Source organism: Lutra lutra, chromosome 1 (assembly GCF_902655055.1).
Source record: "Lutra lutra chromosome 1, mLutLut1.2, whole genome shotgun sequence".
In the NCBI taxonomy this organism is placed as follows: domain Eukaryota; kingdom Metazoa; phylum Chordata; class Mammalia; order Carnivora; family Mustelidae; genus Lutra; species Lutra lutra.
In genome coordinates, this window is record NC_062278.1 from 184,546,596 (window position 1) to 184,573,676 (window position 27,081).

Sequence of the window (27,081 nt, forward strand, 5' to 3'; positions counted from 1 at the left end):
AAATAGGAAGTGAAAAGGCCTTTCTCCTTGGTACAGCGTGTTACTATAAAGATCATTCGATCTACATGTTAGATTGACGGTCAGAACATTAGCCGTGATGAATAACAAGGGACAAAATTTTTCTTTTCTTTTCAAGGGTAGTGGCAGTTAATCATTTTTATCTGCCCGCCTTGTGGACTTGATTAGATTTATGACGTATGCCGCATGTTTATGGCATTTTTATTATATGTTGTTAATTTGTTGTAACTGCCACTGCTTTTTTTTTTTTCTTCTTCCTTTTTCTCCCCAGAGAACTCTTGAAAGCAACTAAGTGTCAACTGTTACCTTGTGCTTTGGGAAACTTTATTTAATTTTTAATGTTAATAAAAGGCATCGTGGCCTACTGGTTGAAAAAAAGAAGTCCCTGCGATTACAATGTGTATCTTAACGCCACACAAAAAGAAAATTTGCAGGGTGTTCTGTTAAATACTTGTGTTTTTCCTTGCACACTCAGGCTGGGTTGAGAGGGTGCCCATTGATAAATCATCTCACCTGAAACCTAGGTGTTGAGCGTGTGCTAAACTGCGATTTTCTTTATTACTGGGAAGTCATATACGTAGTTTTCAAATCACTGCAAGGTAAGACAATTGGACGTTGAACGTTTAAGCTGCTTCAAGAGTCAGGCAGTTGAATGATGCATTTTAGAACAACACACTCTTTTTTAGCTTACTAGCTCTCAGAATGGATATGGAATCTGTTAAATATAGAGGCAATTCTTTAAATAAGGCCGGCAGTTAAAATTGGGAAGCAGGAGAATTAGATTGGAAATGATTTATGATGAGTCTACAGGACATTCAAAAAATAAAGTTAGAAAAGGAAATCCACTGGCTGTATTGGCTACATGACAGCAAAAAATTTTTACTTTTCATCCCTTTTGGATTGGCTGGGTATATAGGCAATGCATAGAAACAGACTCTCAGGCGGAAAAATGGACGGATTTTTTGTTGTTGTTGTTAGTGTATGTTCTGGCATTGCTTTGGTATTGGCGTTACAAGCCTCTGACTATAACCAAGTCAGTTTCTTGTTTTGACAGTTACAAACTTTTTCAATAACAGAGAACCACCCATTCTCTTAAGAGCATTAGACGTTGAAGTAAATAGAAGCTGAGCTGAACAGCAGCTTTGTTTTTGTCACGCAGCGGGAACATATGGGACCTTAATACCATTTGAAGATGACATGGGTGTGGTTGTTGGGCTGATAATGTGTAATAATCACAGATGCGTGTGTCACGTTCAAGAATTGGTTTACATTGGTTCACACTCCACTGTAAGGAGTTTATATATATTCTGTGGGAGAAACAATATGAATTCAAAGAGGCCGATTACAGGCCATATTAAGTCATTTAGGTATGAGGTGGTTTCACGGACAGCCCAGACTTATTCTGATGATGGCTTACTAAAGCATCTAAAAGGCTTATGTATAATGGGCAGGGAGAAGAAGTATACTTTTACGTGTTTTAGATACAGAATCCTCGATTGTTCCAGTTGTATCGACATGAACGTAACCAAGGCAAGGCGATATGTTTACGAACTAGTAGGAGATCAAGTTATTAAGCTGGCGTTTGACTTCGGTGTTCCAGGAGATGCCTGCCGCCCAGGAGTGTGCAGGGAATGATTTTGTGCCTTCACGAGTGCCTTCACCCATGCCCCATTGCTTGCTTATGGAACCGATAGCTCAGGCATGTCGACATTTGCTGTAGACAATTTTGAGAAGACCTAAGTTCGTACTCAGATGCTGTCCTTAGAGATAAAGTGTTTAGAGAAGTGAGACATTTCTTTACCCCAATGGAGAATTTAAGCTACAGCCTCCTGCAGAGGTAAGCTTGAGGTATTTGGGTTAGGAGAACAAATGTGGTTTTCTGGTTCTTGAGAACAGAATGAATAAGGAACAGAGACCAAGAAGCATGGCACTTGAGGAGAACAAGGAACAATTCCCTTTGGCTGGAACATGGAGTTCATAAAGAGGAAGAGAGAAAAGGAGTTGGAAAGGTAGCAGACACACTACTATGGAGAACCTCAAATTCAGTTCACAAGCAAGTGATTTATTTGGTACCATTTATTAATATTAATAATAGCAGATAACGTTTGCTATGAACAAGGCAGCAGGCATAGTGATTTGCAGTTCATTATGTTTTACTTCTTCTCCGAATCCAACGACGAGGGTACCATTACCCGTAGAATACCATGCAGGTGAGGAAATTGAGTGGTGGAAAAGGTGTGTGATCTTTCCAGAGGCACAAAGCAGTGAGATGGAGCCACGATTTCCAGTTTGTCTCTGTGACCGAGGGAACAGCCTTTCGAAGATTCTGATTACACAGCCACTGGGCATGACCAGGGTTTTATGAGCACAGATCTCTCTTGGTCAGAGCAGAGCTCCGTGACAGTTCGTTTGTCATCATTTCACAGAATATTGTGGGGAGCCCAAATTAGAGGAAATTGTGATGTTTCTGAAGAGCTGAAATCCAGCTACTGGTTGAAGAAAAAGTCCCCGTTCTTGCAACGTGCATCTTATTTCACGCAAAAAGAAAAAATGCAGTGTGTTCTGTTAAACACTTGTGGTTTTTGTTGCACACTCAGGCTGGGTTGAGAGTGTGCCCACTGATAAATCATCTCACCTGAAACCCGAGTGTGAGTTGAAAAGATTGGAAAGACAGTGCTGGGGGGGATGTGTATAAAAACCTGTGAAGTTGTAACCACTGGATATGGTGCGAAGGTGAAGGACGATTGGGAGAATCAGTGTCCCCAGCACTTGTACCCAGAAGAAAAGAGGGACAGGCTGGGCAGCGATGAGTGGAGCTTTGGATACCCTGTTGGGTGCAAGAGTTAATTTCAGGCAGAATCCTTCTGGAACATGATGAAATACACATTGAACATAACCTTGGGAAGGTAGTTGGGCTAGAGATGTGGATTGGAAGCCAAGGGAATAAGTATATATAGAGAGAGAGACTGGTACATTTAGTGAGGGGGGAGAAGAAAGACTGGCTGGAGAAGGAGATCAGGAAATAAGTCAGCCTTACGAGATAAAGAAAAATCTTTCTGCACATTGGAGATGACAGATTTGTAGGCCACGCTTCAGACACATACCTATACATATTCATATTTGTATACATATTCATGTACATATTTATATATGTATTCCTATATACATTCATATGTATCACTGTGTATTTGTATATGTATCATGAGCATGCACTGTTCCCTCAAGCACACATATGTATGCTTGGGAGTCTGTCCCACCTCAGTTAGCAAGTGGGGAGAGGGTAGGTATCAGGCTGTCCCAGGAGTGGCCGACTCGGGAGGATTCTGCTCTGTGGTGCTACAACTTGAGGGCAGTAGAGGAAAGATGGAGTTCCCTTCTAGAGTGTGTGAGGTTCAGCCCAACACATAGAATTTTATAACCCCCCCCCCCCCGCCACAAATGCATTCCAACACAGAAGCCTGGCTGCTTTAAATGCTATAGTAAATGCTAAATGATCTATAATAGGATTTTACAGAATTCAGCAAGATTACCATTATGTTGTGAAATATGGGTAAGAGTGTGGTCAATAAATGTGTTAACTTTTCATTTGGGGTGATATTTTTCTTCTTTGAAAATCCATTCATCTGCTAAAATGCATATGGGAAGCTCATTGCTTTCATTGCTTTTGCCAATGATTGTGGTTCAGAATTTTTTTTTTTTCTTCCCTATACCTTTTCTTAATTACTAATAACGGTAACTGTTAAGACTTCCAGGTCTTCAATTTTTTTTTTTTCCGACAACTAAAGAAATGTTATTGCTAAAGTCTGTTTGGTAATATTGATTGGAGAATGAGATAATGCCCACCCCGCCCCTTTTCAAGTTGCCACAAAGTGATTTCCTTTCAGGTTTCTATAAAATGTCACCCTGGCAAAACTTGCCTCCCACGTTGGTAGACTTCAGTTTCTACTTCTTGTCTTGATTCCTTATGTTGGACATTTACTAAAGGGTTACAGTGGTTTGTAACACCTCAAAAAGATTCAGGGCCGCCTACTACTCTTACTGCCCATGCTGTGAAATTCATGTGAATCCTTTACAGGTGGTGACACTCATTTTAAGAAAATAGATTTAGCAAAACTGTGCAGGTCTTCACACCTGTGTCAACTTTGGGATAGCATTCACGTGTCTCCTGGGAGTCTCTAGTTGGCCATGTTACTGAGGGCTTTGTCATAATGGGTTGAGAAGTCATTAATCAACTGAGGTCACCCTGACTTTTGAGATTCTAATAAAATTGGCCTGAGCCTTTATCTTATTCCTGTGGGAATTCCAGTGAGGATTCCTGGAGACTTCATTTTCATGATTGATTTTGGTTAAAGAACTCTTGATAGTTTCTCTTCTCACTACTGTTCTTTTTCTCCTCTTGGAGTTGGAAGTTAGCTTCTATTCATAATTTCCTTCCACACAACTCATAGATGACATTGAAGTTGAGGAAGTTCCAGGAAGTTTGCATCAGAGAAGTTTGGAGTCAAATGTTCAACAGCGCTGTTCTTAAATATGTACTTGCCCCCATTAAATTTGTCCTTGGACCGCGCTCTCCAAAGATCAATGACCTCCAGTAGCCTAACTTGTCCCTTCTGCTGTTCTCCTCACTTCCCTCCTGTTTTCTTCTTTCTTCTCACCTCTCTGTTTTCTATTACCTGCTTATATTTCTTATTTGTTTGTGTTTTTGTTTTTAAAGATTTTATTTATTTATCTGACAGAGATCTACAAGTAGGCAGAGAGGCAGGCAGAGAGAGAGGAGGAAGCAGGCTCCCCGCTGAGCAGAGAGCCCAATGCGGGACTCGATCCCAGGACCCTGGGATCATGACCCAAGCCGAAGGCAGAGGCTTTAACCCACTGAGCCACCCAGGCACCCCACCTACTCATATTTCTTAAAAACAGCAGTTTAGCTTTCTTTTTCTGCTCAGCATCTCCTTCCCAACCAGTTCCTGCGGGCTCTGTCTCCCTCATTGCTGGCAGCATATCAAGAAGGCATTGCTCAGCGGTAGAATGATCACCTTTCACTTGTCCACTTGCGTACGCATGACCTCATTTTCTTCTTCAGATGGAGCAAAAACTGAGACTGCTTTGCACAGAGAGACGTGTTAGGGTTTTATTCCAATTTTGGCCTCGTCCATCAAACTCCATTCTTTTTAACTTCTGAATCCTTTAATCAGTCAAATAGGTTGTATCTTGATTTGCACAGAGGACTTTGAAGCATAAGCCCTAAATATCAGCCTTTTTTCCCCCCATTGATTTTTATATTCTACTAGGCCAACAGTCTCTCTCCTCCACATCCTGGGGCAAAACCCCAAAATCTCAGCCTCACAGACTCCCTAGTTTATAGGAATATTTAACAGCATTATTTTATGTTTGTGTTTTGTGTTTTGTTTTTATTTTTTTAATCATCTGATCTTGCTTATCAACTTTCCCGCTTTTTTTTTTTTAAGAATTTTTTTTTTTTTAAAGATTTTATTTATTCATTTGACAGAGAGAGATCACAAGTAGGCAGAGAGGCAGGCAGAGAGAGAGGAAGAAGCAGGCTTCTGAGCAGAGAGCCCGATGCGGGGCTCGATCCCAGGACCCTGAGATCATGACCTGAGCCGAAGGCAGCGGCTTAACCCACTGAGCCACCCAGGCTCCCCTTCTTTCCCGCTTCGTATGGCAAGCTTAAAGCAAGTCTTCTGTGGTCCTGAATTCTCTCCCTTCTCTGGAAATAAAGGATGTTAATGAAATGGTTAAGCGGTGCCTCTTGATGCAGAGCTAGCTGAAAGCATTTTCAGGGAGAGAGCCACCTTGAGCCGGCTCATGTCCTCATGTTGCTTGCTCTACCATAATTGCGGCAGCTGCCCTAGCCATCTTATAATTAGAGGAGGGACATCAGGCAATTTCCTGATGTTGTTATCTTTTATAGTTTTCCTAGTGACATGCCCGACCTGGAGTTTCAGACACTCTGAAAAATATCCATCAAGCTTGAAATGAACACAAATTGGTTACTTTGCACATTCTGATAACCCCATGTAAATGTATAAAATCTACTCATCACCAGAGGAGTGGTTCCTAGTGCCTGGGGGTCTCAGAATCCCAGGGCTTTGGGAAATACAATCCTTGAGTATTTCAGAATTTAAGTTAGGATGGATTTGGTTATAAGCAACAGAAAGTCCAGATGACATAGTCTTTTTTTTTTTTTTAAGATTTTATTTATTTATTTGACAGACAGAGATCACAAGTAGGCAGAGAGGCAGGCAGAGAGAGAAGAGGAAGCAGGCTCCCCACTGAGCAGAGAGCCCGTTGTGGGGCTCGATCCCATGACCCTGGGATCATGACCTGAGCCGAAGGCAGAGACTTTAACCCACTGAGCCACCCCGGCACCCCCCAGATGACATAGTCTTACCAGACTTTCTAAAGTCCTTATTGGTAGGTAGACCGCAGGAGACTTGATCCAGCTCTCTCTGTGGTCTTTCACGGTGTTAGTCCATCAGACTGGCCTTATTTGCACTTGTTAGATAGTGTCTGGCCACTGTGTGATCACAGATGTCCTTGAACATGCCAAAAAGGAGAGAGAAATAGGGAATGTTTTCTTTAAAATTTCAGAAAAATTCTTGAAACTCAAATTGGAGTGCTTTCCAGCCTGTTAGGCTCATCCCATGGCCAGGGTGGTAGGGGATGTTAATTGACATACCCTAGGTAACATTTTCTTTTCTTTCAACTCCCCAGCTGTTGGTTGGTCCTGTTTGGGAGGGAGGTTTGGAGGAAAGGATGTTGTGTACACAACTCCAAGTGTATACTTCATTGAGCTGGTTTTTAGGTTTCGGAAGGCCCAAAGTTAATTCAGTCATTTGCATGAGATAAGACTTGGGTTAACCAAACCATCGAGTTTTTTTAGCTTCTGGCCATAAATATTTCAATCTGTGAGTTCTGATTGGCAATTTGGTAGATACTCCGTATGAACTAATTAATATTTAACCCTTAAGTATGAAAACTTAGTATCTGTGTGGGTGGGAGTGCTTAGAATTCAATAAAAATAGTTCATCTTGGTTTAAAATAATGGGAAATAATGGGGAACCTCTTGTGTTCAGCCTTCTGAGTCAATAGCAGATTAAACTAATCGTAATTCACCTAAGAAGTGATGACCAGTTGAAATACTGTGCTGGAAAAGATGACATTCAGTTAAACTCGTTTCCAAAGTTTAAAATTCAGCATTTCAGGTCCCCCCCCCCTTTTTTTTTCAGCTATGGTGAGTTTTAAGTTTTACTAGCTTGTTTTAAAAACATTAATCATATGGAAAGAAAAAGATGATGAATTTTTAACACTGCTACGATAGTATCTATGACTCAACAACAGAAATTGTTGTTCATGGAAGACCACAATACAATTCTGTCTTGGGAGAAAAAGTTTAGTTGAAAGTCGGCAGAAGAGATGCGTATTCAAGAGTAATGAGGGACGAATATGGTAATGGCAGATTGTTGTACCGGAAGACATTTTTTTAAAAAGGTGATAGCCAAACTGTTGAGGAAACCTTATTGGAGAAGAATAAACATTGTGCATATTAATGAGGATAGAGGGTCATCAATAGTAATGTGAGCTTATTCTCAGATGCAGGAAGTCACTCACGCTTGGTGCCCTTTGGAAACATTTCCATTAGGGTGAAGGAAGCTCAGGGAATCTTCTTCCAGTCATACTGGATAGATTATCAGTGCAAAGAGATGTTTGCTCTGAACCATTTGGCCTAGACTCACGCTGAGCCTCTTGGACTTCTGCTATTGTTTTACCTGACTTACAACCTTGGTTGTTTTGGCCTTACTCTCTCCCCAGTTGCCAGGCTAGGAATTCTTGGCCGGGGCAAAAGGGCCTTGCGGCTGTTAAATAAGAACCCGCGGCTCCCCATGATGAGGCTGGCCAACCTGATGTTCTTGGGTAGCCTGCCTGACCTTCTGTCCACTAGGGGTCCACACTACAGACTCCTCTGCCACCTCAGAAGACAGAGCACCACGTCTGCATATCTTATTTACATAGTCTTTCATTTGATATCCCCGCCTCTCCCCGCCTGCACCCATCTCCTTGGTTGATTATTTTTCAACTTGGCCATGCTCATGCATTCTTCACGTTTCTCTGATTTTGGTCTAAATATCGCCTATACTTTATTTGCTTTTACCTCCCTTGAAGTCCCCTTGCTTGTTAGAATATGTCTATTCAAAAAGGAAGTTTGACATCATCTCTTAAAAGGAAAAAGAAACAAACAAACAGTAGCAGTTACCAGGGCCTGATGGTAACCAAAAATAAATACTATTCAGACCAGAATGATGGTGTACCCAGGAGCTGGCATCATTTTTCTCCAAAGGGCCAGGTAGTAAATATTTTTGGCTTCACAGGCCATATGGTTTCTGGTTTAACTGCTCACCTCCTGCATCGTAAACCCAAATCAGCAAGAAACAATATGTGGATAAATGAGCATGGCTGTGTCCCAGGAAAACTACAGACACAGAAATCTGATTTTCATGTAAATTTTTCATGTGCAATATTAGTCTTTGATTTTTTTCTCGAAATCATTTAAAAGTATAGAATCCATCCTTAACTTACAGGTATTACAAAAATCAACAGCAGCCCAGGTTAGCTTACGGGCTGTAATTTGCTGACCCATGGCAAAAATTCTCTGTATTCTCTTGCCTACTTCTCCCTCCGGTTTTGGGCCAGAAAGGATCTTTCTTTGTTAATAATACATGTTACATATCAGATCAGGATCCAGATGGGGCTTTGTCCTTGACGCCATGAGAAGGGGTCAAAGGGGATGAGAAAGAGAACTTCCAGGAATGCAGTTCAATGTGGCTTGTTGTCATGTCTGTACCACGTGAAATCATCAGAATGGTTGACGTCTAGAACTTCAAGAAACATTGCCTTTGTCCATTTGTTCTACTCAGTTGTCCTAAACTTCACACAGGTGACATGAAGATAGAGATTCAAATAGCACATAAATGGAGAGAGAGAGAGAAAGGAAGAGTTTCCAAGCATCATAGCTAGAAATAGCCAAGATCAGTGATGGGAGAGGAAGGGGTGAAAAAATGGCGGTTTTTGATAAAAGAACCTACTCAAAAGAGGACCTTCTGAGACCAGAAGTTGGCAAAAACTGAATATTTTGCATCGATCCATTACCATCTCTCCTTTTTCTGTAGTGTCACAACGTGTGATACTGCACAGTATCCATCCCTCTCTCTGTGTTAGGTTTGGTATCTGTGTGTAACATTATTCTCTTCCAGAACTTTCTAATGTTCATATTCCTTCTCCCCCAGCAAGAAGGACAAGGGATGTTAGTGATCTGGGGTAGTGTCTCTTTATCCAACCACCTTCTGTCTATTTTTGGTGATTCAGGGTTCATCCTTCAATACAGGCTTTTTTAGGGTGAGGGGTGTTTCTCGATTATATTTTCGTACAATTTGGATTGGATTCCTTGAGTTCTTTCTTGACAAGATTCTTTAGTAGAAGACCAAGACCCATGTGGCTTCGTCTCATACCTTGAGATACAGATCTGGTAAATACAAGAATTTCACTGTTAACAACATTTGGATATTTTCTATGCTCCCTATTATGTTAGACAAAAAAGACTGGTATCTGAAGAAGCCTTTCGATGGAGCATTCATAAGGTCATAATTATTACTATAACCTAAAAGGTAATCAGTCTTCATGTTACCAGCATACCAAAAAATGACTTTTAATTCAAAACAAGCTTTTTTTTTTTTTTTTTAAAGATTTTATTTATTTGACAGAGAGAGAGAGACATCACAAGTAGGCAAAAGGGCAGGCACAGAGAGAGAGGGGAGGAAGCAGGCTCCCCGCGGAGCAGAGACCCCGAAGCGGGGCTCGATCTCAGGACCCTGGGATCATGACCTGAGCCGAAGGCAGAGGCTTTAACCCACTGAGCCACCCAGGCGCCCCTCAAAATAAGCTTCTTAAAACAAAGTTGTTTTTTCAAGTTGCTTTACTTTCCAGCATCAACATGAGTCAGGAAATCTTATACCAGGAGTATTAGCTGATACGTTCTAAAGTGTGGTGGTATAGTTGTTAAGTAATTACCCAAGTTGGGGAAAGAAATCTGGTTTCAAATTCTGGCTAAGCTACTTTGTAACTTTGTGACCTTGGGAAAGTTATTTAATCTTTTTAAGCTTTAGTCTTCCCATCGAAGATGGAAATAAAGAAGCAGCCACCTCACTGTAGGAATGGAAGGTATCCTAGTTTATCAGATCCTTTTGGGTTGAATGGGATTTTGCACAGATGAGTTTGAGCACAGTGCATGGTATATGAAAAATAATGTTCCCTTTATGTGCCATTTATTTACCTAATTAAATAAAAAGTTTTTCAGATTATTATTATTTTGCTGGATGCTCAAGGTGGAGTTAAACGCAAGGGGACATTTTAAGGACATTTAAGGGAGTCACCGGGGCTGTAAACAGCTATCTCACCTTTCTGCAAGTTAGTTGTTTTGGTTTGAGATAATTTTCTCTTATGGTGAAAGGAGGTATGCATGGAGTTCACATAAGAGCAGAATTTGGGTGCGTCTTTTAAAGTTGCTTAAACCCAGGAAACATTGACTCACATGTTTTTAACAGCTTAACATTAGTTCAGTTGCACCTGCTTACCCATTCGCCATTTTGTTTTTTTCTGCAGTTTTTATTAATTTCAGGAATGAAAAAAGGAAGAAGAATCTCTTCTGCATTTCAGTCACTTTTAAGTTTCTTTTGGTAAAAGATGAATAAATATGGTGGTTATCGTTGTCCTTCCTTCTTTCTGTCCCAGTCACTTTTTTTCTAATTCTTACATCAGCTTCTACACCTGGATAATGTCTATGACCTGTAGAAGTCATCCTCCAGACACATGGTTCTTAGACTTGGTCTATGAGTTGAGCGAGGGCCACAGTTTAACGTCATCAAAGGGGCAAGAGGGAAAGGTTAAAAGAAAGTTAAACCAAGAACTAATTTACATGAAGTTGAAAGTTGAAGATGGTGATGGTGTTTTTCTTGGGCCCTCTTTTGGGGGAGCACAAATTCTAAGCATAATTGACTTTTTAAGCTTGGTTGGGCCCACAGATTTTTGGTTGATATTTTTACGAAATGGCTAAACCAGCATTTGGAACCAAGTTTGTCTTTCCCCAACTTGGGTGATTACTTAACGTAAACTGCTGTTGCTTTGGAACATTTAACCAGTATGCCTGGTAATACTAAGGCACACGTTTTAAGACACGAGTCACAACTGTAAGAACTAAAGTGAAAATATTCAAATATTCTTCAGAACCTGATGTAGTGGGACCAAGAGCCATATTTATCCCATTCAGGGGAGAACCCGTTGTTTAGTACAGTAGCTTTGGGCGCTCAGCCATACCAGTTAGCTGCTCCTGGCCTTAGTTTACTTGTCTATACAATGGACTTCATGTTTGTAAGGATCCCATGACAGACTCAATATGAAATAGTTTTGTAATGTTTTGTAATAACACATGGCCCATCGGATGTCACCTGATGTAATCTTTGAAATAAGTGCCTCTGGAGATTTCACCTTTCATAAGTTTCACCCAGTGAGCCAGGACACTGGGCTTTCTTTTGTTCTTCAGATGGTTCACACAGCATTTGAGAATAGGAAATTTTAGTTTGCAGTCTGTGAATCCAGCATCAGATCTCCAATTCATGTCCCCTCCCCCTCTTTTTCCCCTGTCCCTACTATAATCAGATTCACCATCCTGTCAACCTAGGAGAGTGAAAAAAGAAGGAAAAATGCTCATTTTAAAAGAAATAACTGTATTTATTTGACTGAGGGGGAGAGAGAGAGAGAGCATGAATGGGGGATGGGGGACGGGGCAGAGGGAGAGGGTGAAGCAGACTCCCTGCTGAGCAGGGAGTCGGATGGACATGGGGCTCGATCCCAGGACCCCGGGATCATGACCTGAGCCAAAGGCAGACGCTTCACCAACTGAGCCACCCAGGTGCCCCCAAAATGATCGTTTTTAAAAGTTAATGCTTTAGTACCACTATGTAGTATAAGTTCTAAGGCTGCTTTTACAGACTCCTCTTTCCTGTAAGGACCTTCTAGCCTTGTTTTTATCAATAGCCAGTGCAAGTGATTTCTTCATCCTGGTCCTTGTAATGACAATATTATTTCCAAGTGTGAAATCAGAGTATTTTAGCTGGAGAAATGCTTTAATTTCCTCACCATGTTGCTGTCTAGAATGTCTCCTTGTACTTTTTATTCTTTACTTGGGGATACATCCAAGTTCTCGGATGTTAGGACTTAAATTTGCCATGATAAGCTGAGAATTCCCTCGAAGATGCCTTCGAGTTACTTCTCTCTAGATGTTTAAGTCTCCCAAGGTAAGATAAGATTTACAAAAATGTGAAAGCAAACCCCCGAACCAGTGTATACATCATTAAATGACACTGAAATCATATACCATTTCTTCCCTGTATCACACTGTTTAGTCTGCCTGAGTTCCAGCTGTTTCTCTACTCAGGCCACCTTGTTGTGTCTTCCTCCAAATATATCTCCCTAGAAGAATTAAGAGAAAAAGCCCTTGGGATACCCTCCTTGGAGCGAGCTGGGAGGCCCCCACCCTACCCCCATCCCTGACCCGCCATTCCCTACTTCTGCTACCCTGCGTAGATAACAGGGAGCTTTTCCTTTTTTCCTCCCCACTGTGAACACATTTGGAGGTAACTGCTTTTCCCTGATCTGGTCACCGTTGGATTCTTTTTCTCTCAGTCTTACCGCGGGTCTGGTTTAATTTTTGGGGGGAGGGGGTGCGTTTCACTCGTCGTGGCTCGAGTTTTTCCAAAAGCAGATTAGCAAGGAGATAAATTTTGCTTCAAGTGAAGGACCAAGTAGCCTTGGTTCCATGTGTTAACCTTTGTGTCTGACGATGACTGATAGGCACGGGCAGGAACCAGAGAAAAGCACAACGAAGCCAACTTCGATGCCCTGGTCTCTCTGTTCAGGGAGCACCAAGGGCTTTGGAGTGATTTTATTTGCCCTTGGCGTGTTCGGTGCTTCCAGCTCTTTAAAATTGGCAAGTGGATGATGCTGCTTTCAAACGGTGATACGTGAGAACAGCCTTGTTCCTTGGATAGTTGAACAATCGTGATTTTGCAGCTTTTTTGGCTACTTGCTGTGGCTTTAGGGTTCAGGGACTCCTTGAGCTTGTTTTCTCACCGTTTTTATAGCACGAGAATCCTAAATAAATACGTACAGGAGAGAGTCTTGTCTTAATCGTGTATGTACAGAAATACTTCTGTGTTTTAGTGGAAGTTACTCCATTAGAACCCTTTAAGGATGCTCCCTGCTGAGAAAGCATTCTAGAAATGGATGTCAACCAAGGGAGATTCATTCATTCCATACGTTTTCTAATTTCAAAAAATGTACACCATCAATATTTTTTCTTAATTGAACAGTTTGTTGAACAGACGGGTGCTTTAATTATGGTGGTCTAAATTTACACACATTGCAGTGGTATTTTGCTACATTAATTACCTTACTTGTCAAGAGTAACAGGTAATTACTACATCAACTCACCCTCCTGCGGTACATGGAAACATAACTTTATTTGAACAGATACAATAAGCCAGAGTGGAGCCACCCTCCGTCTTAGCTTTCCATAAAGGATGGCAGTTCCCACGTGTTTGTTTTCTTATGAGCCTGGTAGAGGTAAGCTTCCCCTTTTCTTTGGGTCTGTCTCGCCACAGATGTAAGCCCAGAAACCTTCACAGACTCTGAGAGTACGTGGATTGGAAGGACCCTTTGAAATAATTGAATGCATCAGACATCTCCTTGTGGATTTCGGAGAGGGGGAGTGACTTTTCTAAGACCACACCATCAGTAAATTAGTGTCGGAACTAGCACTGGCACGGATTTCACCCCACCAGGCTGCTAGAAGTTTAGTGCATTTTAATGAATTTTTTAAAATAATTATGGAAAAGTCACTTGGGATGGTGCACTTTGAATATTCATTTGCCACATCTCCCTTATTTGAACTTTTAACCAGGGCTTTGGCTGCGCTCGGAAGAGTATTTATCCTGTATTCTGTTGAACTGCCAGGTACAACTCCTGTCATTTGATTTCCTCTCTAGTGTACTAGTGTCGGCTTTTATGACAAGTTGTGTTAAAATTTGACTTTAACATGTTTTTTCTGTAAAGGCGCGAACATTCTGGAGCATATAGGATGCCCCTAGCAAAATTATGCAGCGTTACCTCTTCTGGTTGCCATGGTGTAGAAGGAAAGGATTTTGTGAGCTTTTAGGTGTGGTGCAAAATGTACACAATGACATAATAGAGGCGGACTCTCTTAAAAGGCTTTGTCCTCTTTTTAGTCAAACACCTGTGACAAAATGACGAACTGTGGTTAACATACACTACTTACAAGTGGTTTTTCGGAGTCATCCAGGGTAGGGGAGCTCAGCTTGCAAAAAAAAAAAAACTTCAGTACCTTCGCTCCCCTTGCACCTGGCCGCAGGAGGGGGGTGACATTAAAACGAAGTTCAAAACGTCGAGGGTTATGGATACAACTTGCAGAAATGACGCAGCGTGGCTTGGTGGAGACCGGGTGGGTGTCCTGAGGGGTGATTTGAGCTGCTCGAGCATCTCCTACACCTCTATCCACCACAACTCCTGATGCTTGCAGTGCTGGCACAGGTGCCTTATTCCTGCAACTTCAGTTTGTCTCATGCATTTCAGCTTAGTCTGGGCTCTGCAGCTCCTTGTGGAGCTGCTCAGTTACTCTGGTTTTACTTTCTCCTTAATTTTTTTCCCTTTCTTTCCTAAGCGAAGGATAATTTGATTTAGCCGTTGGTGCATCCAACAAATCTCCTGGAGCCCCTGCTGTGCAACATTCTTTGGTGAGGGGGCTGGGTGCCTCTTGAGGAAGCACGCAGAACAGATTCCTGCTTTCATGGAGTTTCCCATCAAGTAGAGGGAGGCAGAGGGAGTAAACAGTGAAAGGAAGGAGCAGTACATGTCCCTATGATGAGCAACATGCGTGAAGGAAATCTTACACAGCTCATGCCTTGGGGGCGGGGGTGGGGTGGGGGGGGGAGGCCACTTAATCGGATCAGGAAAGGCATCAGACATAGGATCTAGGAGTTGAGAATGATCTCCACATACAAAGGGCTTGGGGGAGAACTGTCCACGTAGAAACAGTACTGAGGACCAAGCCCCAGAGCTGGGAATATAGAGCCTGGTATGGGAGGGGAAGAGCAAGCAGCGTGGCTGGCTGGGGCCGGAGGGGATAGAGCTGGATGGGAGGGGAGGGTTACGGGAGAGGCTGGAGGTATAAGCCAAGGAGTGTGCAGAGGGCTGAGACCTATATTCAGACTGAAGGCAGAGCCCTGGAAGAGAGTCACTTCTGAAGCAGGTGTCAGAACGAGACACATGGGCAGCTGCTGGAAACCAGATTGCAAAGCTCCAAGTATTTCTTAGAGAGTAGACTTCCTTGGGAGAGAGGGTAAAGCCCTGGTCCCCTTGGTAGAGACCACACCGGAGACAGACTCAGCTGGTCCTGGCCTCAGTGACTCAGGAACTCTTGAGTGAGGGCCCAGCACTCCAATCAGAATGAGCCTTCCGGGGGATTCTGAGGAGGACTCGAGTCTGGATATTGGTGCAGCAAAGGACTTTCCAGTTCTCCAGACTCACTGTTGGCATTCTACAGAAGACGGGACCCAGGAAAGGCGTGCAGCTAAGTGGTCATCCAGGGCTAACAAGAACCTGGGTCCTTTGACCCTATTCTAGCACTCTTTCCTCATGGGTTTATGGAGCTAAAGAATAAACAAAACCCACTTTGGTTTTCTGGGGGGTAATTATGATATTTCTAGTGGAGGAGGTGGTTGGATTTTTAAGAAGGAGTAGTGCTGTGGTCTCTGAACAGAGGCTGCCTCGTTTCTCTCGTTCCTATTTTCTCAGACCAGTTAGAAAAGCAATTTCAGGGTGAATAACCCTTCTCCTTCCTCCCTGTCAGTGGTAGAAAAACAAGTGTTTTGTATTAAGTTACACCGTTGAGACACCTAGCAGAGGGTAATAATATTCTTTTATTTCTGAATTACTCAATATATTTGGCCTTGTTTTTGGTCTGGAAGCCCTGTTACTCCCAGGTTATGTTTTTAAAGTCATTGGAGAAACAAGATTGTTTTGGGGCCCGGTGTTTGTGCTTGCTCAGATGTATTTTGACCAAGAGTGCCTTTGGAGAATATTCCTTTGGAGAATCTTCTCGTTCTCCATCCAGTCCTGTCTGCCTGGCTAAGGCCTGCTTGCCTTTAGTGTCTTCAGCTTACAGATCATTTTTGCCCTGAAGTCTTTTCTGACCTCCTGTGCTTAGGTCTGATTTGTATGGTAACTTATTCCCATGCACTTACATTGGTTTCCTAGCAGGCTGCGGGCCTCTTGGAAATGGAGACCTTCCCGATCTCCATTCCAGACTATGTTACAGCCTCAAACAGAGCGTTCAGCCCATAGTAAGTCCTGAAAAAGTAACTGTCAAGTGAACGCTTTCCCTCTTCACTGATAATTACCTGTGACTGTTTATTAACAACAGATTTTTGGGAGGCCTGGTGGTGGGTCTTTTCTAAAAGAAGGTCATACATAAAGGCATGGTCGGATGGGATCAAGATGGGAGACGTGGAGACAAAGCCAACACTAAGTATGTACTTACAGTCAGCCCTAAGGAAGGTACAGCAAAGTGTGAACTGTCTTAGTCAGGATGTGTTATGCTAGCTTCCATGTCTAACAACACACAGATTTTGGTGGCTTAACATCATAAAGGTGTGCTTTGTACTCCTCTCCTGTCCATGCCTGGTCCTTGCCTCCTCCATCTTGTGCCTGCTACAGGGACCAAGGAAGGGCCTCCACAGTCTTGGAGGCAGAGGAACAGGGAGCGCCAGTGATGATTTGAATGTGTGTACGTGGGTAACGCCTTGCTTCTGGTCACATCCCTTTGACCAGAAATTAGTCTGGGCCAGAGAAATTGGACAGTGGGATCTGTCCGTGTTCCCAGGAAGAAGAAAATGAAATGGAATTAATTATCATGTAATCGTCCCTGACAACAGGTTACTTTGGTTTTAGCCACTGGGGTCCAATCAAAAGGAAGCATAGCACCTTCTGTTTTTGTAACCTGCTCATCAATAAATACCCTTCTTCTCCCAGACGCCGAGAAGTGCGATAGCCCTCAGAGGCCCTTCATTTTTGTATGTCATGAGGAGAATGTCTCTCATTTGTTTGATTTTATTTTATTTTTTAAAAGAGTTTATTTATTTTTGACAGACAGAGATCACAAGTAGGCAGAGAGGCAGGCAGAGAGAGAGGAGGAAGCAGGCTCCCTGCTGAGCAGAGAGCCCGATGTAGGACTTGATCCCAGGAGCCTGAGATCATGACCTGAGCTGAAGGAAGAGGCTTAACCCACTGAGCCACCCAGGTGCCCCAGTGTCTTTCTTTGAAGTCTCAGCTAAGAGCCCATCTTCCTCTGGGGTTGGGCAGGGTGATTTGTTGACGAGCTACACTGTAGCATGCGTTCCCTCCACCATCAGGTGAAATCTTCTACCCCAAGTGGCAAAGTAGTCTGATGACGCACTGGTTGGCTTTCGTATCACAGAGCCTGTCCATGAACTGTGATTGACCCTAGTTTTCTCTTCTACCCCTGGAGGTAACAGGTTTGGAGAGAAGAGTTCACCTATGTAAGGACTAACTAAACCCTTCCTTCCCACTCACCATTTTGAAGTGCTTGCAGAGGACCCACGGGAAAAGTGTTAGGTGTTAACGAAAAAACTAAAGTTGCTTTTTATGACTTAAGTTTGTGTGTGTGTGTGTGTGTGTTTGTGTGTGTGTACTAATCTCAGTTTTGTCCAGAGGATGATAGGGGAGAATTTTCATGATATAGTAAGTGAAGGAAAAATATAATGAAGTGTTTACTTTATGATGCTCTATTTTTTTTTTTTTTTTTTAAGATATGTTTCTTCTCCCATTGTCTTGCTGACCATGGTGGTTCTCAGGAAAAGAGCTGAAATCTTTCCTATCCTCAGTCTCTCCTCCTGCCGTGCTTCCAGCTCAGTGAGAAGCTTGGTTGGACTAGCAGAGAGATCTGCCACAGCTGGATTTTGAGGGTCTGTAAGGGCCAAGGGAAGGTTTTTCATTTTTACCCTTAGAGTACAGGGGAGCCATTGAAAGTGTACAGGCAGGGAGTGCGTGCTGGGTAGATAGGCACGCACATATTTTGTGTGTGTGTGTGTGTGCATGTGTCTTTCTGTCTGAGAGAGAGATGGATGGAGAGAAGGAAAACAGTGAATGATGATCCCGTTTGCCATGTGTTTTTTGGCTGTTGGGAAAGAGCCTCCACAGGAAAGTGAGTGTGAAGACAGCATGGCGCCCTTCTCCCAGCTGACATGAGAGAGAGGTCTCCTCCCTCTTTGTGCACAGAAGTTACTTGTCAATCAGGAGTTTACATCCCAGCTTCAAAGCAGGCAAGGCTTTGGGGGTAAATATTTATGAAATGCCAAGCTTTGTGATCAAGATGTATTTTGTTTTTAATGAGCAAATGACTCAGAATTATTTTAAGTTATTAAAAGACAAATTATTGTGTGCCATCATGGAAAAAGGAGAGGGGAGAAAGTATAATTTTGTAGCAAGCAATTTACTGACAGCTATAATCCAGAAGCACTGAACCTCTTTAAACAAAATAATTTTTATTTTTTAAAGGCTTGAGGTATAAAAATTGAATTTATTTGTGGAATCCCATTGGAAAGACTTGTAAAAAAAGTAAGATGGTCTATTCATTTGGCTCAGAGAAGGTTAATTGATTGTGTAAGATCCTGTAAGCACCGTGGTTGGGACGTGAGAGGTAGCACAGATGTCTCCTCTCAAGATGCTTCTGGTCTGAAAACAAGGCAGTCAGAAGCCGTTGACAAAGGAGTATAAATGTACAACAAACTTCTTTCTCTTTTTGAAGTTCAGATAACTCTTTTAGATTCTGTAACCGATATTTTAGATATTACTTGTTTTAGCGCATTGAATGTGCAAAGATTCTGAAGGAAAATATCACCTAGTCCCATTTCCTCCAGGGCAAAACTGCTAGTTTTACTATTTTTTCCCTGTTCATTATTGACACGCATTTTCATGCAGTTGAGAGTCTAGTGTAGATATAATTTTTCTGTCTTTTGCTTATTTCATGTAACATGATAACAAGCATGTGCACCTATTTTCCTGTTCCCGGTATCGTTTTTAATGACTCTGAAATATTCCTTTGTCAGACTGGACTATCATTTACCTGCTCTTGTTCTGTAGTGATTGACATTGAGGTAAAACAGAGTCATAAAATTTATCCATTTTACGTCTGAAACCATTTTGTATACTTAACTGTTGAAATAACATTAATGGGGAACTGAGATTTTTTTTAAAAAGCATCAGTGTGTGTCTCTGAATTGTGTCATGCAAAAAAAAAAAAGTGAACTAAAACCTTGTTACAACTTTACATTCTTAAGAATAATAAGGGAATGCTTTTGACACATTATCTCTGGCATTTTCTATTATTGGACACATAGCTCCCTAAAATTGGTTAACAAAAGCACATCCTCCGAAACCAGGAAACCTTTTTGATTCTAATTTGGGGAGTCTTCATGCCTCATTTGGAAACTTTTAGAGGTTGTCCTTTTTTGCTCCTAGCACTCCTTCTCCCAGCGACATTTAGAGCCTCCATATTATTTATTTCGCTTTCTTTTATTATTTTTAGGAAGTCCTTAATAGAAGGTTGCTTTAAAGTAACTTGCCCACATAACCTTAATGCAGAGACTGGACAGTGTTAGCTGAACAAAACCATCAGCTTTCTCTTCTTGTTATAAAAGTACTTGGATTCTGTTCAGACGGCTTGGGATGCCTGTAAGTGTTTTGTAAGAGCCCCATGAGTCAGGCAATACATGACTTAGGGAAAGAATGGGACAGTGGAGTTAGAACTCATTTGGAAACAGAGTGCTGCCATCTATCTATCTATCTATCTATCTATATCTATCTATCTCTTGAACCTTGGGCAAAGGGAGGATATTCTCTCTCCTGAACATCAGTAATCCTGGGTGGCCATTAGATATCCTGGGTGAAAGGATTTTTTCCCTGTTATTTTACGTAGGAGAAATCATAATGTTATGTGTCAACATGCAACCCTGCAACCCAGTCAGCTTTCTAGAACAGAAGTTGGCAAGATGTGGTCCTCAGGCCCCCTACCTGCTTTTGTAAATAAAGTTTTATCTGGACAAGATACCCATTAGTTTACTTATTGCCAGTGGTTACTTTCTTCCTACAAGGGCATGGTTGAGTAGTTGTAATAGACAACTTACAGCAACACGGTTTAAAATATTCATTGTCTGGCCCTTTACCGCAAAAGTTGGTCTATCCTTATTCTAAAATATGACGAAAGTATAGCAAAGTGCCTTACAGGTATAGTTAACTACTATCACAGTAAGAATGTAAAAATACGTAAAATGTTGATTACTAAACAATTAATATGATCTCAGCATAGCAGTATGTATTTTTTTTTTTTTTAATCACCAAGAATATCTGAGACACATCCCCTTTGTTGCTGGCTTTTCAAAACCTCTACAGAAGTTTCTGACATTTTGCCAATTGTATTGTAACTTGACACTTTCCCCTCATATATTTTTTTAAAAGTGTTCTATTTAATTTTGGAGAGTATCATGGAATTTTTTCTTTTAAAAGCTAGAGCCGCAAATGTTTGCTTTAGAAATGAGAATTTTCTGTAAGATTTAGATATTAAAAGGTAAGAGGCATTCAATTAAGGAAATGTCAACTGAGTATACATTCGCACTATTGCTTATACCGCATTTCTTGCAGGCTTAGTATTTTCATCCATAAAATGGGAATCAGACCTCCCCTCAGGGCTGTAAAGGTCTTAAGTAACGAAAGCTACACCTGATGCATTTTCTATCCTTAGCTTAATTAGAGGAGCAAATAATCATAGGTAGGATTTTCCCAATTTACAGTGCCTCTGTGTAGGTCTGGTGGCCTGGAGATTCAAGGATAGCTTTGGGAGAAATTAGAAAGATCTAATTAGGGAGAAATTAGAAAGATCTCTTTATTCGATTAAGAGATACTGGAGGTGGGGCACCTGGGTGGCTCAGTGGGTTAAGCCTCTGCCTTCGGCTCAGGTCATGGTCTCAGGGTCCTGGGATCGAGTCCCACATCAGGCTCACTGCTCCGTGGGGAGCCTGCTTCCTCCTCTCTCTGTCTGCCTGCCTCTCTGCCTACTTGGGATCTTTGTCTAATAAATACATAAAACCTTTAAAAAAAAAAAAAAAGAGATACTGGAGGTTACAGCAAACACTCCTGAATGTCAGAGCCTTAACCAGGTACAGTTTTATTTCTTAGGAAGCTCAACCTTGTGCTTGCTGGTGAGGACCAGAGCTGGTGGCTCTCTTACTCATTGTGTTTTGCGGACCTTGGCGTATTCCAAATTCCCCGAGTCCACCATTCACAGGAGCAGGGAGCTCTCCATTGGACCTCTAGGTGCACAGTCAAGGGAAGAGAGAGGACATTCGTGGTGTTCAGGAAGCTTCAGGGTCAGAATGAAAGGATCATTCCCACTTTTGATCTATTTCACCAGAACTCGGGCACAAGGCCCCACCTAATGGCGAGGGAAGCTGGGAAGTACTATCCCATCTCTGCATCTAGAAAGGAGAAAAGAATTTGATGGGCATCTGGATGGTCTCTGCCACACACCGACCCTATCTTTTTAGCTTATTGTGGAAGATGAATTCTTACTGTAAATAAACTGTACAAATACCAATAATCTGAGAACTTGTAACGGGTGCCCATGGAAAGAGCATCATTTGGAAAGAGTCATGCTCATTTGAGAGAATTAATCTGTAAACTTGTCAAAAATACTTTAAAAAATTAGCCTGGGATCTGATCTACTTCCTACATGTTACATGCCATTTATGTAATTTTGGCTTTCTAAAATTGCAAATTTATTCTAAGTTTAGAAAGGCATACTTAAGAAATGTTACATGTGATGACTTTTTCATTCCCAAAGTGATCTACAGTGGACTCCTACTTCCTTTGCTATTCTGTAAAATTAGAAGTCATATTCAGTATTGAGTTGAATTGCTTATGATGCCGGAAAGAACTTTTGTTGAAATACTACCACTGTTACTTAATTCAAAGTGTACATTTTACAATGAACCACATCAAGAGTGTTTTCAATTTTTCAGTACCTCTAGTAGATGTAAGCGTACCTTTTTTTTAAAATTACTCATTTTAAATTACGATTATATGAATATTTTAGGATTATAATCACCACAAAATGAAGGACAGAATTTATCATACCAAAATAGAAATTTAATTTAAAGTAGAAAGAACTTGATTGCAAGGTTTAGTAGACTAGAAATATGATGTATAAGAGGATATTGAAGAACACTTTTGGAAAAAACCCTCGGTAGTAGGGTTTTACAATAGATTTAGGAAAAAAAACCGTAGGTTACATTTAGTGATGTTTGTGAAGATCACATGTGAGGTAGTTTCACAAGGATCCAACTTTTCTTACGTTGAAAAAAGCACATTAAAGCAAAGGAACTTTTTGGCCATTCCATGGAGAAATAACTTAAAAAAAAAAAAAATCTGTCCAGTATTCTAAACTTAGTGAAATTTCTTTGAGATAGTAGTTTCTCTTGTCCATACTGTGATCCAGTGGCCTTGGGTCACAAGTCAAGATCGTACATGGACATATGTGATTAAAAATATTTCTTTTAGTTTTCTTGCTACTTCTGGCATTTCCTGTTACCTGTCACTTTGTCCTTGACGATATTTGAGGCAGAAAGCAAGTTGAGTAGACACGGATAGTTTTCTAATCAGCTGTTCCTTATTTTTTCCCCAGCGCTTCTTTGTTTTATTAGTGTTCAAATTTGCTATTCATGAGACACACTTTATCGGTGACCATATCAGACAAATGGAAGCTAAGTGCTGGTTAGTATGTTGAAAATAAACACAAGGGTTCTCATTAATGTCGCTGTCTGAATAATTAGTTGAGCATCGTGTACTGAGCAGCAGCGAAAGCAAGCTGCTTCTCACTGGAACGACAGGCTGACAGCCACGTCTTGGAGTATGGTCATTAGTGTGCCCCACCATCAATGTCATGTTACTGTGTCAAATTAGTTAGTGTCCCCTTAGGAGAGAAACCGGACCTACAAATTACCCTCCTGCATCCCTGGAACCGGTGTTTGCGAAACCTGCGATCAAGTGTGAGCAAATTATTAACACGGTTCATAAATTAACTAGTTTACAGGCTTATAACATTTTACAAGTAGATAATAACGGGGAGAAAAGTTTTCCAGTTGCTCTGCCCTGATGTTAGGGCTGTGATCTGCCGACTTTTCCTTGAGGAGCCCACGGCTGATTTTTTTTTTTTTTTTTAGAGGAGCAAACACATGGAGTGTCAGAACAAATGTTTGGAAAATGTAGACTTTCAAAGGAAGCAAGTGTAAACCCATTGAAAACAATATAATTAACTTTGTTATCTCATTGCTCTGATAAGTTGGTGACAATGGCCCTCTTTCTTGTGGTGGCAGTTGCTCATTAATGAGTTCACCAATTAAGTTTGAACGATTACAGCCTTTGCCAACTGAAATTATCTTTTAAAAATATTTTTGATTCATTCTTAGCCTCCTCGTAAGCTGCCTTGTTGCGGAGGGATGGTATTAGCGCAGCATGTTCAACTTGTAGAAGGAAGGTTCTCGAGCCTTAGTATGTTTGGCAAACGGTTTACACTTCGCGCAGACGACTCATACCTAGAAAACATAATGTGGACCAATCTGGCCTGAGTTCCTCTCTTATCAAGAAGAGGCACTCCCTGGGAGCGCCACCCCTTAACTCTCTTCTCAGCTCTGGGAGACAGACAACCCACATAGTTTCCGGAGATACGATGTGACTATTCAAATCATAAAACTTCATACATCTCCTTTTCAGTTTCAACTTCTCTGATTAGATTCAGAAGACGCGTCGTTCGTGGATTTTTGCCCTCGTTCACTGTTGAGGGAGACCAGCACACGTGCGCCCCGGCGGGCTCAGGCTTGCTACTCATTCTGGAGTTCCGTTTCCCCGTGTCACAGAGTCCCTCCTGTCCTCGGCGGGCGTGCATGGGTGACATTATCACCCCCAGGATCTAGGCAGAAAGGGCCTGGCCTGCAAAACCTTGCTACTGACTGCTAGTCACAAAATCTTTCTGAAACTGCCCGAGGAGGAGTTGACTTACCTGTCAGCAATTTCATCTTACGTGGAATTGGACTTGGTTGGTATTCTACTAATAACCCAACCGCACCGCGAAAGCTCGCAGCCCGCACCCGTGTGCCCATCTGCGGGCTGCCTGCTTCCGTAAGACGGCTGCGACCCAGCCTCCTCCTGTATTTGAAATGCAGCTGGAAAGAGAGCTTGGGACTGTGGCAAGGGAGATTATGGGGTTTGGCTAGCAGGAGAGATCACTTGTCCTTCTTCTTCTTCTTCTTCTTCTTTTTTTTTTTTTTAAAGGGCGCTTATATGCATGTGCACATACGTGTGTTCCCTCTTGTCATTTCTACTGGATGTACTGGGAGAGACTAAAAGACTACAGCCCAAAGCGAAATCCTTGCTGGGGACTCAGGAATCATCTTTCCCTTCCTTTTCATACAGTGTTGTCTAATGCAGGGTGTGAATTAATGAAATGCTGACTCTATGAGGGAAGAGGCAAAAGAGATGCTTGGCTATGTGGTGGCATGTTGAATATCAAAGTCATGGGTCCACAAGGGAAGACCTGGGACTCCTGTGAATGCCTTGCTTCCGAAGCTTCGCCATTGGCCCCTCCCATTAACCTCTTCTCTTCTCTCTGCTTTCAGTGTCCCTCCGTGTGTTGCAGTCCTGTGGCATCATGCGTGCCTCTAACCAGTGACCCCCAGGCTTTTTATGGCTGTGAGACACGATAAAAGTTCAGGGTAAGTGGCAAACAAACACGAGTACCGTGTCCCACTTGAAAACCGCGACCCACCTTTGCAGGTGACCCCGCAGCTGATTCAGTAATTCCTCAGAAGGTAGTGGAATGCCTCATTACCGAGCAGGACTTCCAAAGCCAGCGGGAACAGGTGTATCGTCCTCTACACTAGCTTCATGGCTTTCAAGAATAGGATCTATAGCTGAGATCACGATCTAACGCAGGGTCTGCAGATTTTGTCTTTGAAACAGCCAGATGGTACGTATTGTCAGGTTCCTGGGCCATAGAGTTGCGGATGCGACTTTGTGGTCAACTCTGCTGATGTAGCACAAAATCAGCCAGCAACAATATGTAAACAAATGGGTGTGACTGGTCCAGTGAAACTACAAAAAACAGTCAGTGGGTCATATTTGGCCTGGAGGCCATAGTTGGCTGACCCTTAAGCTAAGCATCAAAGAGGGTAAAGAGGATAAAGAAGGTATCTCACTGGGGAGCAGTCTCTCTGATCTTGAGCAAACCATTTATCAAGAAGAAACGAGCATTAAAAAAAAAAAAAATCCCTGCCCTGACTACCAGGCAGGGTGTAGTTTTAAGGATGAAACAGGATATAATGTATACGAAAGCACTTTGAAAATTTCGAAACTCCTTACAAATGTAATAGATGGCTCTCTACACTCATTCTGGTTCGCCTCGTGGAGTCTGCCTTCTTCACCCTTTTAATCATATTGGGCTTTCATGAGCTAAATGAGTGTGGGGGGAAGCTCTTTTATTTTCTAAGTAATGTGGTTTTTCTGTAGGTTCCTTCCACTTTGCAGTTGATGGACAAGCTGTTGAAATGTCTCCTTAGTATCAAATATGGATGAAGGGATATATGGGTAGATTATGGCAGGCTAAAGATCAAATGCCAATGAAGAACGATTAAATTTCTTTTAATCATCAGATTCTGAAAGTGTTTTAAGATCTTCCACCTTTAATATAGTCCTTAATAAATAATAATGCTTTGGATGTCTACAAGTATGTTTGAATTTCACAAGTGTTGCATGTCAAAACATAGAGACAGGTTCAGCAAATATGCTTCCTGGGCTGGTGGTAGTAATTAAGAAGGGAAGTCATACTTAAACAAACAGCATGGTGAATAGAGGAGTAATGAGAATCCCAATTCATGAGTTTCCTGATTTTTTTTTTTCTTTCAGAAAAAAATAAGGTAGTCTTCAGACATGTTTTCATATCATGATATAATTTAAGAATTGTTTTCTAGTAACAGATGCAACTGTACAAGTTTTAAAAAAATGAGTTGCATATTCTCTCTGCTCAAAGGTGTTTGGGGGAGAGCAGTTTGTGCTTTCTGTCTTTCTGCTCTGCCCGTCTGTTCAAATGCTGTTCTGTTTTCAAGGTCACATTATGGCTGCTGGCTCTCCAGCCATTGCCTCTTCATCCTGAAGAAAGAGGCAGGAGGGCAAGGAACAAAAAGATTAGTCCTCCCAGCTGAGGCAGACCTCTTTAAAGAATTTTTTCCCTGTGGTCTTAATGACTTCTACCTACTTATATCCTTTTAGTAATCCCTAACATAAGAGCATCTTGGAAGTGTATCCTCAGACTTGAGAAATCTGATGTCCAGATAAATTCCACATTCTAGTAGTAAGGAAGGAAAAGTAAATGGTTCCGGAGCTGCAGTTGTAATTACTTATACAAAATTATGATAGGAATTTTTCTTACACGTTTTCAGTGAATGTCTTCTGTCTTCCATTGACTTGTGTGTATAATCTCTAATTTGAATTTCACATGTTTGAATTTCGGTTTGTTTGATTTTTCAGTGGGGATACATAGCTCAGTAAATATTTTAGGACCATGGTATTCCTACTGAAAGCGCCATGGCAAATCTGAGGAATACATTTCTTTTCCAAGAGAGTTAGCCACCAAAATTTAAGCTCGAGAATTTTCTAATGAATTTTCTGTCCTTTGCATACAAGCTTTTGTCAAAGCTTGAGTACCAGCCTGAGGTCCTCGCGAAGTGCAGCCTTATATACCCAATTCTTTTCACGCCAGTATGTGCAGGGGACATTGCTGATGGCTTTGCATTG

The 27,081-nt window shown here is 41.7% G+C and overlaps 1 protein-coding gene across 3 annotated transcripts in view; it reads left to right on the top strand.

The window, feature by feature from the left end:
* The window catches only part of FOXP1 (forkhead box P1), a 586,984-nt gene that overhangs the window by 183,584 nt on the left and 376,319 nt on the right, over positions 1–27,081 (top strand). For all 3 annotated transcript variants that reach the window (XM_047746914.1, XM_047746908.1, XM_047746900.1), the window contains one exon: positions 24,909–25,004. The gene's annotated coding sequence lies outside the window, so the exon portion shown is untranslated. The remainder of the gene's footprint in view (positions 1–24,908; positions 25,005–27,081) is intronic.